General features: G+C 45.0%; 1 long non-coding RNA gene across 1 annotated transcript; it reads right to left on the reverse strand.

The window, feature by feature from the left end:
* Nucleotides 1-3,613: 3,613 nt before the first annotated feature.
* LOC121844367 lies at nt 3,614-16,012 on the reverse strand. The gene is made up of 3 exons (XR_006081963.1): nt 15,372-16,012; nt 14,166-14,412; nt 3,614-3,650 (listed from the first exon to the last, which is right to left on the reverse strand). It is a non-coding gene; the product is annotated as an uncharacterized LOC121844367 (long non-coding RNA).

Here is a 16,012-nt window from a genome sequence, read left to right on the forward strand (position 1 = left end):
ATCCCCAAAGAGCAATACATGCAGATGTAGAAGCACAGTGGCCACAAACAACTCCCTAGAAAGCAGGAACCTTGGAAGAAACCTAGAGAGGAACCAGGCTCAGAGTGGTGACCAGTCCTTTTCTGGCCATACCGGGTGACAGGTAGCCTAGTGGTTAGAGCAACCGAAAGGTTGCAAGATCGAATCCCTGAGCTGACAAGGTAAAAATCTGTCGTTCTGCCCCTGAACAAGGCAGTTAACCCACTGTTCCTAGGCTGTCATTAAAAATAAGAATTTGATCTTAACTGACTTGCCTAGTTAACCTGTTTGGGTGCATGTCCAAACGCTAGTGGGACACCTACGACAACATCTGGTGAAATTGCAGAGCGCGAAATTCAAAATACAAAAATCGTAATATTAAACATTCATGAAAATACAAGTGTCTTACATAATTTAAAAGCTTCTTATTAATCCAACTGCGTTGTCAGATTTCAAAACTGCTTTACGGAGAGAGCATACCATGCGATTATCAGCATCCCACAGACGTCACAGGCGTCACAAAATCACAGACAGCATTTTAAAAAATCACTTACCTCTGAAGATCTTCTTCTGATTGCAATCCCAAGGGTCCCAGCTACACAATGAATGGTCGTTTAGATGGCACGCTTGATTCAGTAATTCACTCGTTCAACATGCACAAACTAATACAAAAAGTTACCAGTAAAGTTTGTCCAAACAAGTCAAACAATGTTTTTAATTAATCCTCAAGTATTCTAATATCTAAATAAACAATATTTAAGATGGAGAATAGTGTGTTTAATAGCGAAGATAAATAACGAAGAGCGCACTCTCGTTGATGCGCGCAACATGACTACTTTTCTAAAGGGGGACACCTTGGAAAAACTACAAATACTTGTTCATTTTTCAAAAAACAAGCCTGAAACCCTTTCTAAAGACTGTTGACATCTAGTGGAAGCCATAGGAACTGCAATCTGGGTCATATCGATTTGCATATCCCATAGGCAAGCATTGAAAAAACCTGTGACTGTTTTTGCCTGACATATCAGTCCTGTTATACTCACAGACTGTTACGGTTTTCTTCCGTCGAAGGAGAGTCGGACCAAAATGCAGCGTGGTTAGTTCGATACATCTTTAATGAAGAAAAAACACGAACAATACAAAAACAACAAAGGGAATGTGAAAACCTCTACAGCCTATCTGGTGACAACCTCTACAGCCTATCTGGTGACAACTAACACAGAGACAGGAACAATCACCCACGAAATACTCAAAGAATATGGCTGCCTAAATATGGTTCCCAATCAGAGACAACGATAATCACCTGACTCTGTTTGAGAACCGCCTCAGGCAGCCATAGACTATGCTAGACACCCCACAAAAACCCCATGACAAAAACGCACATAAATGAAGACAAACATACATTACTTAGACCAGGGCGTGACAGAACCCCCCCCTAAGGTGCGGACTCCCGGACGCACATCAAAACAATAGGGAGGGTCCGGGTGGGCGTCTGTCCATGGTGGCGGCTCCGGCTCGGGACGTGGACCCCACTCCATCAATGTCATATTTCCTCCCCCTCGCGTCCTAGGATAGTCCACCCTCGCCGCCGACCATGGCCTAGTAGTCCTCACCCAGAACCCCACTGAACTGAGGGGCAGCTCGGGACTGAGGGGCAGCTCGGGACTGAGGGGAAGCTCGGCACTGAGGGGAAGCTCGGCACTGAGGGAAGCTCGGCACTGAGGGGAAGCTCGGCACTGAGGGGAAGCTCGGCACTGAGGGGAAGCTCGGCACTGAGGGGAAGCTCGGCACTGAGGGGAAGCTCGGCACTGAGGGAAGCTCAGCACTGAGAGGAAGCTCGGCACTGAGGGAGATCCTGGCTGGCTGGCGGACTGAGAGTCTGGTTGCTGGCAGATCTGGAAGAGTCTGGCTGACTGGCAGATCCTGGCTGACTGGCGGATCTGGAAGAGTCTGGTTGACTGGCGGATCTGGAAGTGTCTGGCTGACTGGCGGATCTGGAAGAGTCTGGCTGACTGGCGGATCTAGATCTGGAAGAGTCTGGCTGACTGGCAGATCTGGAAGCTCTGGCTGACATGCAGACTGGATCTCTGGCTCTATGACTGGCACCTCCATGCAGACTGGCAGCTCTGGCTGCTCCATGCAAACTGGCAGCTCTGGCTGCTCCATGCAGACTGGCAGCTCTGGCTGCTCCATGCAGACTGGCAGCTCTGGCTGCTCCATGCAGACTGGCAGCTCTATGCAGACTGGCAGCTCTGGCTGCTCCATGCAAACTGGCAGCTCTGGCTGCTCCATGCAGACTGGCAGCTCTGGCTGCTCCATGCAGACTGACATCTCAGGCTGCTCCATGCAGACTGGCAGCTCTGGCTGCTCCATGCAGACTGGCAGCTCTGGCTGCGCTGGAGCTCAGGCTCCATGCAGACTCCAGCTCAGGCTGCTCCATGCAGACTGACAGCTCTGGGCTCCTGCGCTGACACAGGCTGGGAGACTCATGCAGGCTGGCGCTGCACAGGCAGAGACAGCTCAGGCTGCTCCAAGGCTCTGGCTGCGCTGAACAGGCAGGAGACTCCAGCAGCGCTGTAGAGGAGGAAGGCTCTGGCTGCGCTGAACAGGCGGGAGGCTCCAGCAGCGCTGTAGAGGAGGAAGGCTCTGGCTGCGCTGAACAGGCGGGAGACTCCGGCAGCGCTGGAGAGGAGGAAGGCTCTGATAGCGCTAGACAGGCGAGGTGCACTGAAGGCCTGGTGCGTGGTGCTGGCACTGGTGGTACTGGGCCGAGGACACGCACAGGAAGCCTGGTGTGGGGAGCTGCCACCGGAGGACTGGTGTGTGGAGGTGGCACTGGATAGACCGGACCGTGCAGGCGCACTGGAGCTCTTGCCCGCCTGCCACCTGGCTCGATGCCCACTCTAGCCCGACCAATACGAAGAGCTGGTATGTACCGCACCGGGCTATGCACCCGCACTGGAGACACCGTGCGCTCCATAGCATAACACGGTGCCTGCCCGGTCTCTTTAGCCCCCCGGTAAGCACAGGAAGTTTGCGCAGGTCTCCTACCTGGCGTAGCCATACTCCCTGTGAGCCCCCCCCCAATACATTTTTGGGGCTGACTCTCGGGCTTCCATCCGCGTCGCCTTGCTGCCTCTTCATACCAGCGCCTCCCCGCTTTCGCCGCCTCCAGTACTTCTTTGGGGCGTCGGTATTCATCAGGCTGTGCTCAGGGTCCTTTTCCGTCCAATATCTCCTCACAATAAACAGGGGGAGTTGGCTCAGGTCTGAACCCTGACTCTGCCACACTCTCCCTGAGTCCCCCCCAATACATTTTTGGGGGTGACTTTCGGGCTTCCTTGCCAACCGTGTTCCCTCGTATCGTCGGCTCCTCTCTCCGGCTGCCTCTGCTCTCCTAAGTACCTCCACCTGTTCCCATGGGAGGCGATCTCTTCCAGCCAGTATCTCCTCCCAAGTGTAACAACCCTTGCCATCCAAAACATCTTCCCATGTCCATTCCTCCTTTCGCTGCTTCTGCTGTCGCTGCCTGTCACCACGCTGCTTGGTCCTGGTGTGGTAGGTGATTCTTTACGGTTTTCTTCCGTCGAAGGAGAGTCGGACCAAAATGCAGCGTGGTTAGTTCGATACATCTTCAATAGACGAAAAACACGAACAATACAAAAACAACAAAGGGAATGTGAAAACCTCTACAGCCTATCTGGTGACAACCTCTACAGCCTATCTGGTGACAACCTCTAAGCCTATCTGGTGACAACCTCTACAGCCTATCTGGTGACAACCTCTACAGCCTATCTGGTGACAACCTCTACAGCCTATCTGGTGAAACCTCTACAGCCTATCTGGTGACAACCTCTACAGCCTATCTGGTGACAACCTCTACAGCCTATCTGGTGACACTCCTCTACAGCCTATCTGGTGACAAACCTCTGAGCCTATCTGGTGACAACCTCTACAGCCTATCTGGTGACAAACAGCCTATCTGGTGACAACCTCCACAGCCTATCTGGTGACAACCTCTACAGCCTATCTGGTGAAAAAAACCTCCACAGCCTATCTGGTGAAAACCTCTACAGCCTATCTGGTGAAAACCTCTACAGCCTATCTGGTGAAAACCTCTACAGCCTATCTGGTGAAAACCTCTACAGCCTATCTGGTGAAAACCTCTTCAGCCTATCTGGTGAAAACCTCTACAGCCTATCTGGTGACAACTAACACAGAACCAGGAACAATCACCCACAAAATACTCAAAGAATATTGCTGCCTAAATATGGTTCCCAATCAGAGACAATGATAATCACCTGACTCTGATTGAGAACCGCCTCAGGCAGCCATAGACTATGCTAGACACCCCACAAAAACCCCATGACAAAAACGCACCACAATAACCCATGTCACACCCTGGCCTGACCAAATAAATGAAGACAAACATACATTACTTCGACCAGGGCGTGACACAGACAGTGTTTTCTATCCAATGCGATCAAGTATATGCATATCCTGGGCAGTTTACAGGCAGTTTACTTTGGGCACGTCAGTCATCCAAAATTCCGGGACAATAACAGGTATGCTAAGAAAGTTAAATAACGATTAAAAAATATAAATACACTACCATTAGTGGTGAAATAAATGAATAGTGGTGTGGGGGCTGTGCTTTGGCAAAGTGGGTGGGGTTATATCCTTCCTGTTTGGCCCTGTCCGGGGGTGACCTCGGATGGGGCCACAGTGTCTCCTGACCCCTCCTGTCTCAGCCTCCAGTATTTATGCTGCAGTAGTTTATGTGTCGGGGGGCTGGGGTCAGTTTGTTATATCTGGAGTACTTCTCCTGTCCTATTCGGTGTCCTGTGTGAATCTAAGTGTGCGTTCTCTAATTCTCTCCTTCTCTCTTTCTTTCTCTCTCTCGGAGGACCTGAGCCCTAGGACCTGAGCTCCAGGACTACCTGACATGACTCCTTGCTGTCCCCAGTCCACCTGGCCATGCTGCTGTTCCAGTTTCAACTGACCTGAGCCCTAGGACCATGCCCCAGGACTACCTGACATGATGACTCCTTGCTGTCCCCAGTCCACCTGGCCATGCTGCTGCTCCAGTTTCAACTTCCACCTGACTGTGCTGCTGCTCCAGTTTCAACTGTTCTGCCTTATTATTATTCGACCATGCTGGTCATTTATGAACATTTGAACATCTTGGCCATGTTCTGTTATAATCTCCACCCGGCACAGCCAGAAGAGGACTGGCCACCCCACATAGCCTGGTTCCTCTCTAGGTTTCTTCCTAGGTTTTGGCCTTTCTAGGGAGTTTTCTAGCCACCGTGCTTCTACACCTGCATTGCTTGCTGTTTGGGGTTTTAGGCTGGGTTTCTGTACAGCACTTTGAGATACAGCTGATGTACGAAGGGCTATATAAATAAATTTGATTTGATTTGAATACATTCTCAAGTTTGGGGTCACTTACAAATGTCCATGTTTTTTAAAGAAAAGCACAATTTTTGTCCATTCACATAAATGTCAAATTGATCAGAAATACAGTGTTGACATTGTTAATGTTGTAAATGACTATTGTAACTATTCTGGTTAGAGCCAGTTTGCGCTGTTCTGTGAAGGGAGTAGTACACAGCGTTGTACAAGATCTTCAGTTTCTTGGCAATTTCTCACTTAGAAGAGCCTTCATTTCTCAGAACAAGAATAGACTGACGAGTTTCAGAAGAAAGGTCTTTGTTTCTGGCCATTTTGAGCCTGTAATCGAAGAGACAAATGACCCAGATACTCAACTAATCTAAAGAAGGACCATTTTATTGCTTCTTTAATCAGCACCACAGTTTTCAGCTTTGCTAACATAATTGCAAAAGGGTTTTGTAATGATCAATTAGCCTTTTAAAATTATAAACTTGGATTAGCTAACAACATGCCAATGGATCACAGGAGTGATGGTTGCTGATAATGGGCCTCTGTTCACCTATGTAGATATTCCATTTTCTTTCAATCATCCGTTTTCCAGCTACAATAGTCATTCTGTGCAGCGCATAACGAGACGTAGGCCTATATCATATTTCTCAAATCCTTTTCAGGCTAAATTCCATCCGACCATGGAGTAACAGTAATGCCTAACTACACTGTAAAATATACAAATATATAATAATAATATATAATAATAATATATAATAAAAATATATAATAATAATATATAATAATAATATATAATAAAAATATATAATAAAAATATATAATAATAATATATAATAAAAATATATAATAAAAATATATAATAATAATATATAATAATAATATATATAAATATAACATGTAAAGTGTTGGTTCCATGTTTCATGAGCTGAAATAAAATCTCTGAAATTTTCTAACACACATAAAAACCTTATTTCTCTAAAATTGTGTGCACAAATATGTTTACATCCCTGTTAGTGAGCATTTCTCCTTTGCCAAGATAATCCATCCACCTGACAGGTGTGGCATATCAAGAAGCTGATTAAACGGCATAATCATTACACAGTTGCACCTTGTGCTGGGGACAAAAAAAGGACACTTTAAAATGTACAGTTTTGTTACACAACACCACAGATGTCTCAAGTTTTGAGGGAGCGTGCAATTGGCATGCTGACTGCAGGAATGTCCACCAGAGCTGTTGCCAAAGAATTGAATGTTCATTTCTCTACCATAAGCTGCCTCCAACGTCATATTAGAGTATTTGGCAGTACATCCAACCGGCCTCACAATCGAAGACCACGTGTAACAACATCAGACCAGGACCTGAGGTGGGTCTGGCTGCCAAGTGGGTGGGCCTATGCCTTCTATTTTAATTCAAGGCCCACCCATGGCTGCACCCCTGCCCAGTCATGTGAAATCTACAGGTTAGGGCCTAATTAATTTCAATGACTGATGTCCTTATTATATATATAAAAACAGCCGAACATGTTCTCTTGTTTCTGCATCACCAAATGTTGCGCGAGGCAAAAGAGTAGGCTAGGTGAGCATCAATCGCTAGTTCGGTGCAGCAGACTGCAGGTGTGTAGTGCTTGCAAGAGCGATGAGCCGCCACAATGGTGTTTTTTAATAAAGTTAGATCAATGTCTTGGACGATCACCTAATGATTAATTAGCAGTCCACATCACCAAATATTATAGCATAACATTACTTTTACAACAAAAACAACACCTAATTTCTTACGAGATTTTAGGATGGTTTGCTGAATCGTCCCAAACTCAACAGCACGCGCCGCGCCATTACGCAGAATGTGTTTTGATTAAAACAAAATACAGGAAGTCTATATAATTTAACACCATCTGCTCTAATTTTCTAACCAAACAGTAATTCAAGAAGATTTAAATGCATATTCCCATGAAATTGATTGAGATCAAACGATTGGCATGCAGACGCAGCTTGGTCATTTCACTGGTAAAACGTGAAGAATTATAATTCAATATTGACAGTGATGATGCCATGGCCTATTTTGAAATGAGGTATGCCTAACTTGGTGATTGAGGGTATTAAACATTTTCAACGTTCTTGAGACAATGTGTGGGCAAAGGCAGGCGTTACAAGTTTAAATAGTTTTTGCTTCACTGTGAAGTCTTGAGTTGTTCAGGGATGTGTGATGTCAGAATGACAGAATTCAACCTAGCAATAGACTGGTCATAACTTATAGAGGTCTAATTTAGAGGTTGACCGATTAATCAGAATGGCCGATTAATTAGGGCTGATTTCAAGTTTTCATAACATTCGGACAACGCTTTTTTAAAAATATATATCTATTTTTTTGTTTTACCTTTATTTAACCAGGTAGGCAAGTTGAGAACAAGTTCTCATTTACAACTGCGACCTGGCCAAGATAAAGCAAAGCAGTTCGACACATACAACGACACAGAGTTACACATGGAGTAAACAAACATACAGTCAATAATACAGTATAAACAAGTCTATATACAATGTGAGCAAATGAGGTGAGAAGGGAGGTAAAGGCAAAAAAGGCCATGGTGGCAAAGTAAATACAATATAGCAAGTAAAACACTGGATTGGTAGATTTGCAGTGGAAGAATGTGCAAAGTAGAAATAAAAATAATGGGGTGCAAAGGAGCAAAATAAATTAAATAAATGAATAAAATAAATACAGTAGGGAAAGAGGTAGTTGTTTGGGCTAAATTATAGGTGGGCTATGTACAGGTGCAGTAATCGGTGAGCTGCTCTGACAGTTGGTGCTTAAAGCTAGTGAGGGAGATAAGTGTTTCCAGTTTCAGAGATTTTTGTAGTTTGTTCCAGTCATTGGCAGCAGAGAACTGGAAGGAGAGGCGGCCAAAGAAAGAATTGGTTTTGGGGGTGACTAGAGAGATATACCTGCTGGAGCGCGTGCTACAGGTGGGTGATGCTATGGTGACCAGCGAGCTGAGATAAGGGGGGACTTTACCTAGCAGGGTCTTGTAGATGACATGGAGCCAATGGGTTTGGCGAGGAGTATGAAGCGAGGGCCAGCCAACGAGAGCGTACAGGTCGCAATGGTGGGTAGTATATGGGCTTTGGTGACAAAACGGACAAAACGGTCTGTGATAGACTGCATCCAATTTGTTGAGTAGGGTATTGGAGGCTATTTTGTAAATGACATCACCGAAGTCGAGGATTAGTAGGATGGTCAGTTTTACAAGGGTATGTTTGGCAGCATGAGTGAAGGATGCTTTGTTGTGAAATAGGAAGCCGATTCTAGATTTAACTTTGGATTGGAGATGTTTGATGTGGGTCTGGAAGGAGAGTTTACAGTCTAACCAGACACCTAGGTATTTGTAGTTGTCCACGTATTCTAAGTCAGAGCCGTCCAGATGTCAACTGGTTGCTGCGGAAAAGGAGGAGGTCAAAAGGGGGTGAGTGTAGCCGATGTGAAACGGCTAGCGCGTTAGAGGTGGTGCGCACTAATAGCGTTTCAATCGGTGACGTCACTTACTCTTGAGACCTTGAAGTAGTGGTTCCCCTTGCTCTGCAAGGGCTGCGGCTGTTGTAGTTATTGATACATATAGAGACAGATATGACACTATTGAGCAAAGATAGGTGTACATTAGACCACAAACAGAAAGCGGACAGGAAACCAAAGATTAAACAGACATAAGTGTAATGGCCGAAGCCATACGTGCTTTATTGTGCATAAGGGCTTAGGGCAAAGAGGAGGAGTTGACCCTTAAATACATTATTTATTATGGAAAGAGCAGGACATCATTACAAAGATTAGATAGAGAGGGTAAAGGCCATAAGTGCTTAGGGTAAGATAGATATACATTCATTTTAGGACATGAGAGGGTCCTGCCACCATTGTAATCTAATCAAGAGCGGATACAGGCGTTATTAGGCATGAACATGGAAGAAGCCTGGACTGAAAGATAATGGTGACCGATGACTTGAGGGAAGTAACTTCATTAACATATGGAATGGACTCATATACTGTGTGTGTATTTTTTATTTTTATTTTACCTTTATTTAACCAGGTAGGCTAGTTGAGAACAAGTTCTCATTTGCAACTGCGACCTGGCCAAGATAAAGCATAGCAGTGTGAGCAGACAACAACACAGAGTTACACATGGAATAAACAATTAACAAGTCAATAACACAGTAGAAAACAAAGGGGGGAGTCTATATACAATGTGTGCAAAAGGCATGAGGAGGTAGGCGAATAATTACAATTTTGCAGATTAACACTGGAGTGATAAATGATCAGATGGTCATGTACAGGTAGAGATATTGGTGTGCAAAAGAGCAGAAAAGTAAATAAATAAAAACAGTATGGGGATGAGGTAGGTGAAAATGGGTGGGCTATTTACCAATAGACTATGTACAGCTGCAGTGATCGGTTAGCTGCTCAGATAGCTGATGTTTGAAGTTGGTGAGGGAGATAAAAGTCTCCAACTTCAGCGATTTTTGCAATTGTTCCAGTCACAGGCAGCAGAGTACTGGAACGAAAGGCGGCCAAATGAGGTGTTGGCTTTAGGGATGATCAGTGAGATACACCTGCTGGAGCGCGTGCTACGGATGGGTGTTGCCATCGTGACCAGTGAACTGAGATAAGGCGGAGCTTTACCTAGCATGGACTTGTAGATGACCTGGAGCCAGTGGGTCTGGCGACGAATATGTAACGAGGGCCAGCCGACTAGAGCATACAGGTCGCAGTGGTGGGTGGTATAAGGTGCTTTAGTGACAAAACGGATGGCACTGTGATAGACTGCATCCAGTTTGCTGAGTAGAGTGTTGGAAGCCATTTTGTAGATGACATCGCCGAAGTCGAGGATCGGTAGGATAGTCAGTTTTACTAGGTAAGCTTGGCGGCGTGAGTGAAGGAGGCTTTGTTGCGGAATAGAAAGCCGACTCTTGATTTGATTTTCGATTGGAGATGTTTGATATGAGTCTGGAAGGAGAGTTTGCAGTCTAGCCAGACACCTAGGTACTTATAGATGTCCACATATTCAAGGTCGGAACCATCCAGGGTGGTGATGCTAGTCGGGCATGCGGGTGCAGGCAGCGATCGGTTGAAAAGCATGCATTTGGTTTAACTAGCGTTTAAGAGCAGTTGGAGGCCACGGAAGGAGTGTTGTATGGCATTGAAGCTTGTTTGAGGTTAGATAGCACAGTGTCCAATGACGGGCCGAAAGTATATAGAATGGTGTCGTCTGCGAGAGGTGGATCAGGGAATCGCCCGCAGCAAGAGCAACATCATTGATATATACAGAGAAAAGAGTCGGCCCGAGAATTGAACCCTGTGGCACCCCATAGAGACTGCCAGAGGACCGGACAGCATGCCCTCCGATTTGACACACTGAACTCTGTCTGCAAAGTAATTGGTCAACCAGGCAAGGCAGTCATCCGAAAACCGAGGCTACTGAGTCTGCCGATAAGAATATGGTGATTGACAGAGTTGAAAGCCTTGGCAAGGTCAAGGAAGACGGCTGCACAGTACTGTCTTTTATCGATGGCGGTTATGATATCGTTTAGTACCTTGAGTGTGGCTGAGGTGCACCCGTGACCGGCTCGGAAACCAGATTGCACAGCAGAGAAGGTACGGTGGGATTCGAGATGGTCAGTGACCTGTTTGTTGACTTGAAGACCTTAGATAGGCAGGGCAGGATGGATATAGGTCTGTAACAGTTTGGGTCCAGGGTGTCTCCCCTTTGAAGAGGGGGATGACTGCGGCAGCTTTCCAATCCTTGGGGATCTCAGACGATATGAAAGAGAGGTTGAACAGGCTGGTAATAGGGGTTGCGACAATGGCAGCAGAAAGTTTCAGAAATAGGTGGTCCAGATTGTCAAGCCCAGCTGATTTGTACGGGTCCAGGTTTTGCAGCTCTTTCAGAACATCTGCTATCTGGATTTGGGTAAAGGAGAACCTGGAGAGGCTTGGGCGAGGAGCTGCCGGGGGGGCGGAGCTGTTGGCCGAGGTTGGAGTAGCCAGGCGGAAGGCATGGCCAGCCGTTGAGAAATGCTTATTGAAGTTTTCGATAATCATGGATTTATCGGTGGTGACCGTGTTACCTAGCCTCAGTGCAGTGGGCAGCTGGGAGGAGGTGCTCTTGTTCTCCATGGACTTCACAGTGTCCCAGAACTTTTTGGAGTTGGAGCTACAGGATGCAAACTTCTGCCTGAAGAAGCTGGCCTTAGCTTTCCTGACTGACTGCGTGTATTGGTTCCGGACTTCCCTGAACAGTTGCATATCCCGGGACTATTCGATGCTATTGCAGTCCGCCACAGGATGTTTTTGTGCTGGTCGAGGGCAGTCAGGTCTGGGGTGAACCAAGGACTGTATCTGTTCTTAGTTCTGCATTTTTTGAACGGAGCATGCTTATCTAAAATGGTGAGGAAGTTACTTTTAAAGAATGACCAGGCATCCTCAACTGACGGGATGAGGTCAATGTCCTTCCAGGATACCCGGGCCAGGTCGATTAGAAAGGCCTGCTCACAGAAGTGTTTTAGGGAGCGTTTGACAGTGATGAGGGGAGGTCGTTTGACTGCGGCTCCGTAGCGGATACAGGCAATGAGGCAGTGATCGCTGAGATCCTGGTTGAAGACAGCAGAGGTGTATTTGGAGGGCCAGTTGGTCAGGATGACGTCTATGAGGGTGCCCTTGTTTACAGAGTTAGGGTTGTACCTGGTGGGTTCCTTGATGATTTGTGTGAGATTGAGGGCATCTAGCTTAGATTGTAGGACTGGCGGGGTGTTAAGCATATCCCAGTTTAGGTCACCTATATAAAGACAGAGCCAGTGCTCTGGGAAGGTGTGTGTTCCGCGGACCATCTAGGCTTCTGATATGTTTGTATTAAAAGCCTATATTGAATTCACAAGTTCTTGTAAGTGTTATATTTTGAAACGATCCTCCACAACACGGCTTTTGTGGAGCGATGGGTAACGATGCTTCGAGGGTGACTGTTGACGTGTGCAGAGGGTCCCTGGCTCGCGCCCGAGTCGGGGCGAGGGGACGGACTAAAGTTATACTGTTAAAACTCCAGAGCCGATGTCAACTAGGCAAGTCAGTTAAGAACACATTCTTATTTTCAATGACGGCCTAGGAACAGTGGGTTAACTGCCTGTTCAGGGGCAGAACGACAGATGTTTACCTTGTCAACACGGGGATTCGTTTTTGCAACCTTCCGGTTACTAGTCCAATGCTCTAACCACCTGCCTTATATTGCACTCCACGAGGAGCCTGCAGGCTGACTACCTGTTACGCGAGGGCAGCAAGAAGCCAAGGTAAGATGCTAGCTAGCATTAAACTTATAAAAAACAATCAATCTTCACATAATCACTAGTTAAGTACACATGGTTGATGATATTACTAGTTTACCTAGTGTGTCCTGCGTTGCATATAATCGATGCGGTGCCCATTAATTTCTCATCGAATCACAGCCTAACGTTACTTCGCCAAACGGGTGATGATTTAGCACTGTCGTTGCACCAAACCTAACCATAAATATCAATGCATTTCTTTAAAATCAATACACAATTATATATTTTTAAACCTTCATATTTAGTTAATATTGCCTGCTAACATGAATTTCTTATAACTAGGGAAATTGTGTCACTTCTCTTGCGTTCCGTGCAGTCAGGGTATATGCAGCAGTTTGGGCCGCCTGGCTCGTTGGGAACTGTGTGAAGTCCATTTCTTCCTAACAAAGACCGTAATTAATTTGCCAGAATATACATATTTATGACATAACATTGAAGGTTGTACAATGTAACAGCAATATTTAGACTTAGGGATGCCACCCGTTAGATAAAATACGGAACCGTTCCGTATTTCATTGAAAGAATAAACGTTTTGTTTTCAAAATGATTGTTTCCGGATTCGACCATATTAATGACCAAAGGCTCATATTTTTGTGTGTAATTAAGTCTATGATTTGATGTTTGATAGAGCAGTCTGTCTGAGCGATGGTAGGCAGCAGCAGGCTCGTACACACTCATTCAAACAGCACTGTCGTGCGTTTTGCCAGAAGCTCGCTCTGAGACTTGAGTAGTTGTTCCCCTTGCTCTGCAAAGACCGCAGCTTTTGTGGAGCAATGGGTAACGATGCTTCGAGGGTGGCTGTTGTCGATGTGTTCCTGGTTCGAGCCCAGGTAGGGGTGAGGAGAGGGACAGAAGCTATACTGTTACACTGGCAATACTAAAGTGCCTATAAGAATATCCAATAGTCAAAGGTTAATGAAATACAAATGGTATAGAGAGAAATAGTCCTATAATTCCTATAATAACTACAACCTAAAACTTCTTACCTGGGAATATTGAAGACTCATGTTAAAAGGAACCCCCAGCTTTCATATGTTCTGAGCAAGGAACTAAAACGTTAGCTTTTTTTACATGGCACATATTGCACTTTTACTTTCTTCTCCAACACTTTGTTTTTGCATTATTTCAACCAAATTGTTGAAATGTTTCATTATTTGAGGCTAAATAGTTTTTATTGATGATTTTTATTGATTATTTTAAGTTAAAATAAGTGTTAATTCAGTATTGTTGTAATTGTCATTATTACAAATAAATAATATAAAATAGGCCGATTAATCGGTATCGGCTTTTTTGGTCCTCCAATAATCGGTCTCGACGTTGAAAAATCATAATCGGTTGACCTCTAGTCTAATTTACGAATTTAACTTATAGATAGAACCAGCTCTTACCATGACTAACAGTTGTCCTAATCTTCTCCTCCTCCTCCTCTTCTTCTTCATCTTTAATGTTGACATTCAGTTCCAGTGTTTGACTGCAGTCTTCCAGCTTCACTGATGCCATCTCTGGATCCTGCAATGCAAACTGGGCTCCACAGTCACAATCAGGACCCAGTGACTGTAGGTGTGGAAGGAGAGAGGCAGGCTGGGATTGTCCTCACCGTTGATGTTACCGGCCTCAGACTTGATCGGAGTCAGCCTGTAGTAATAAAGAGAAACATACAAAAGTTATTGTCTTCACAGTTCTGGCGCTTTCTTTATTCTCTATTAATTATGTAATTTCAATAGATCAGGTAGCTAAGCATTGACAGAACATTAAATCATTTCCCATTAGACAAAGTGCACACTTTAAATTACACTTAACCTATAGTAGATTTCCTGAATTAAAATAAATGACTCAACAACCATTTAGTACAAGATCACAGTATGTTTCAGGCAGCACTATGTACTATTTTATGAATAACCTGGTCTTCACTGTATTGTTTCAATCAGAAACCAATTGTATTTCCCGTTCACACCACAGCAACATTTATAGATAAAGATAGATACAACTGAATGTGTCTGAATATTAGTACATGTAGACAACTGATACATTCAGCGCCAAGTCTGGGACCAAAAGGCTCCTGAACAGCTTCAACTCCCAAGACATCAGATTGCTGAAGAGTTAATCAAATGGCTACCCAGACAACTTGTATTGACCCCGTTAATTACTTATCTGTTTGCACTGGCTATATGGACACTCACATATTCTACACTGACACTCCAACACACACACACACACACACACACACACACACACAGTAGTGCAACAGTGAAATTGTCTCCCTCTCTCATACACCCGCACTGCTTGCACTGAAGTCCGTTGACGCCAATGACGTCGATACAAAACCAATAACACCTCAAACGAACTCAGAAATCTCAAAGAAATGTGGTTTATTTAGTTATCTTGACGAGATATCGTACATTCACTCAGACAAACCCAAAGTATCTAGCTAACTTATGTGACTTATAAAATAGTTTTATCACGTTCTTCACCCATTCGGCTTGACAGAAAAACAACACATACAATTAAAACCTTTACCAAACGTGATGATACCGATTTGTTAGCTAGAATTTGATAACATGTTCTTTCCAACGTTTGAACACGCTATTACATACCTGTAGCCATACATTTAAAACGGAGACAAAAGGTATCATATTAACATCAAGAGTTCTGACGCTTTCTTTATTCTGAAGAATGGCGTGCGCTTGCCCGGAAGTTCCTGTTTCATTCACACAAATGTAATGTGTATGTGTCCACCTACTGTACAGTTAGTGAACTGCGGGGGGAAAAGTCATGTCCATTCCAGAAAAGCGGGTAAAACGACATCAGACAAAATACGAAAATGGATCAATCAAAAAACCCTCTCACTCCTTCTGTCACAGTCCAAATCACACCCCTACACACACCCCTACAGTCTCAGGGGCCCGAGAGTGGGGAATGTCTTCATTCCCTGCAATGCTTCGGCAGTTAATTACAAAAACCTTTCAGCCGCACATACAATTATATCCAGTTTCTTAAACGTCTTGTTCGTTTGGGCAGGACAATTAATCACCTGCGAAATAAATGCCACAAAATCCACCTTCGTCACAAATCAGTGTATCAGTATCCTTCAACTGGTGAACGACATTCTGAATCTCTACAGGCTGCGGGGCATCCACTGCCATAGGTTCCACAGCTCCCGTCGCTCCTTCAACTACTTCCGGTCCTGTAGGAGACCTGCTGTTCAGCACAGATCTTCAAACTCCTTCACCCTAGC

Source organism: Oncorhynchus tshawytscha, unplaced genomic scaffold (assembly GCF_018296145.1).
Source record: "Oncorhynchus tshawytscha isolate Ot180627B unplaced genomic scaffold, Otsh_v2.0 Un_contig_121_pilon_pilon, whole genome shotgun sequence".
Taxonomy (NCBI): Eukaryota; Metazoa; Chordata; class Actinopteri; order Salmoniformes; family Salmonidae; genus Oncorhynchus; species Oncorhynchus tshawytscha.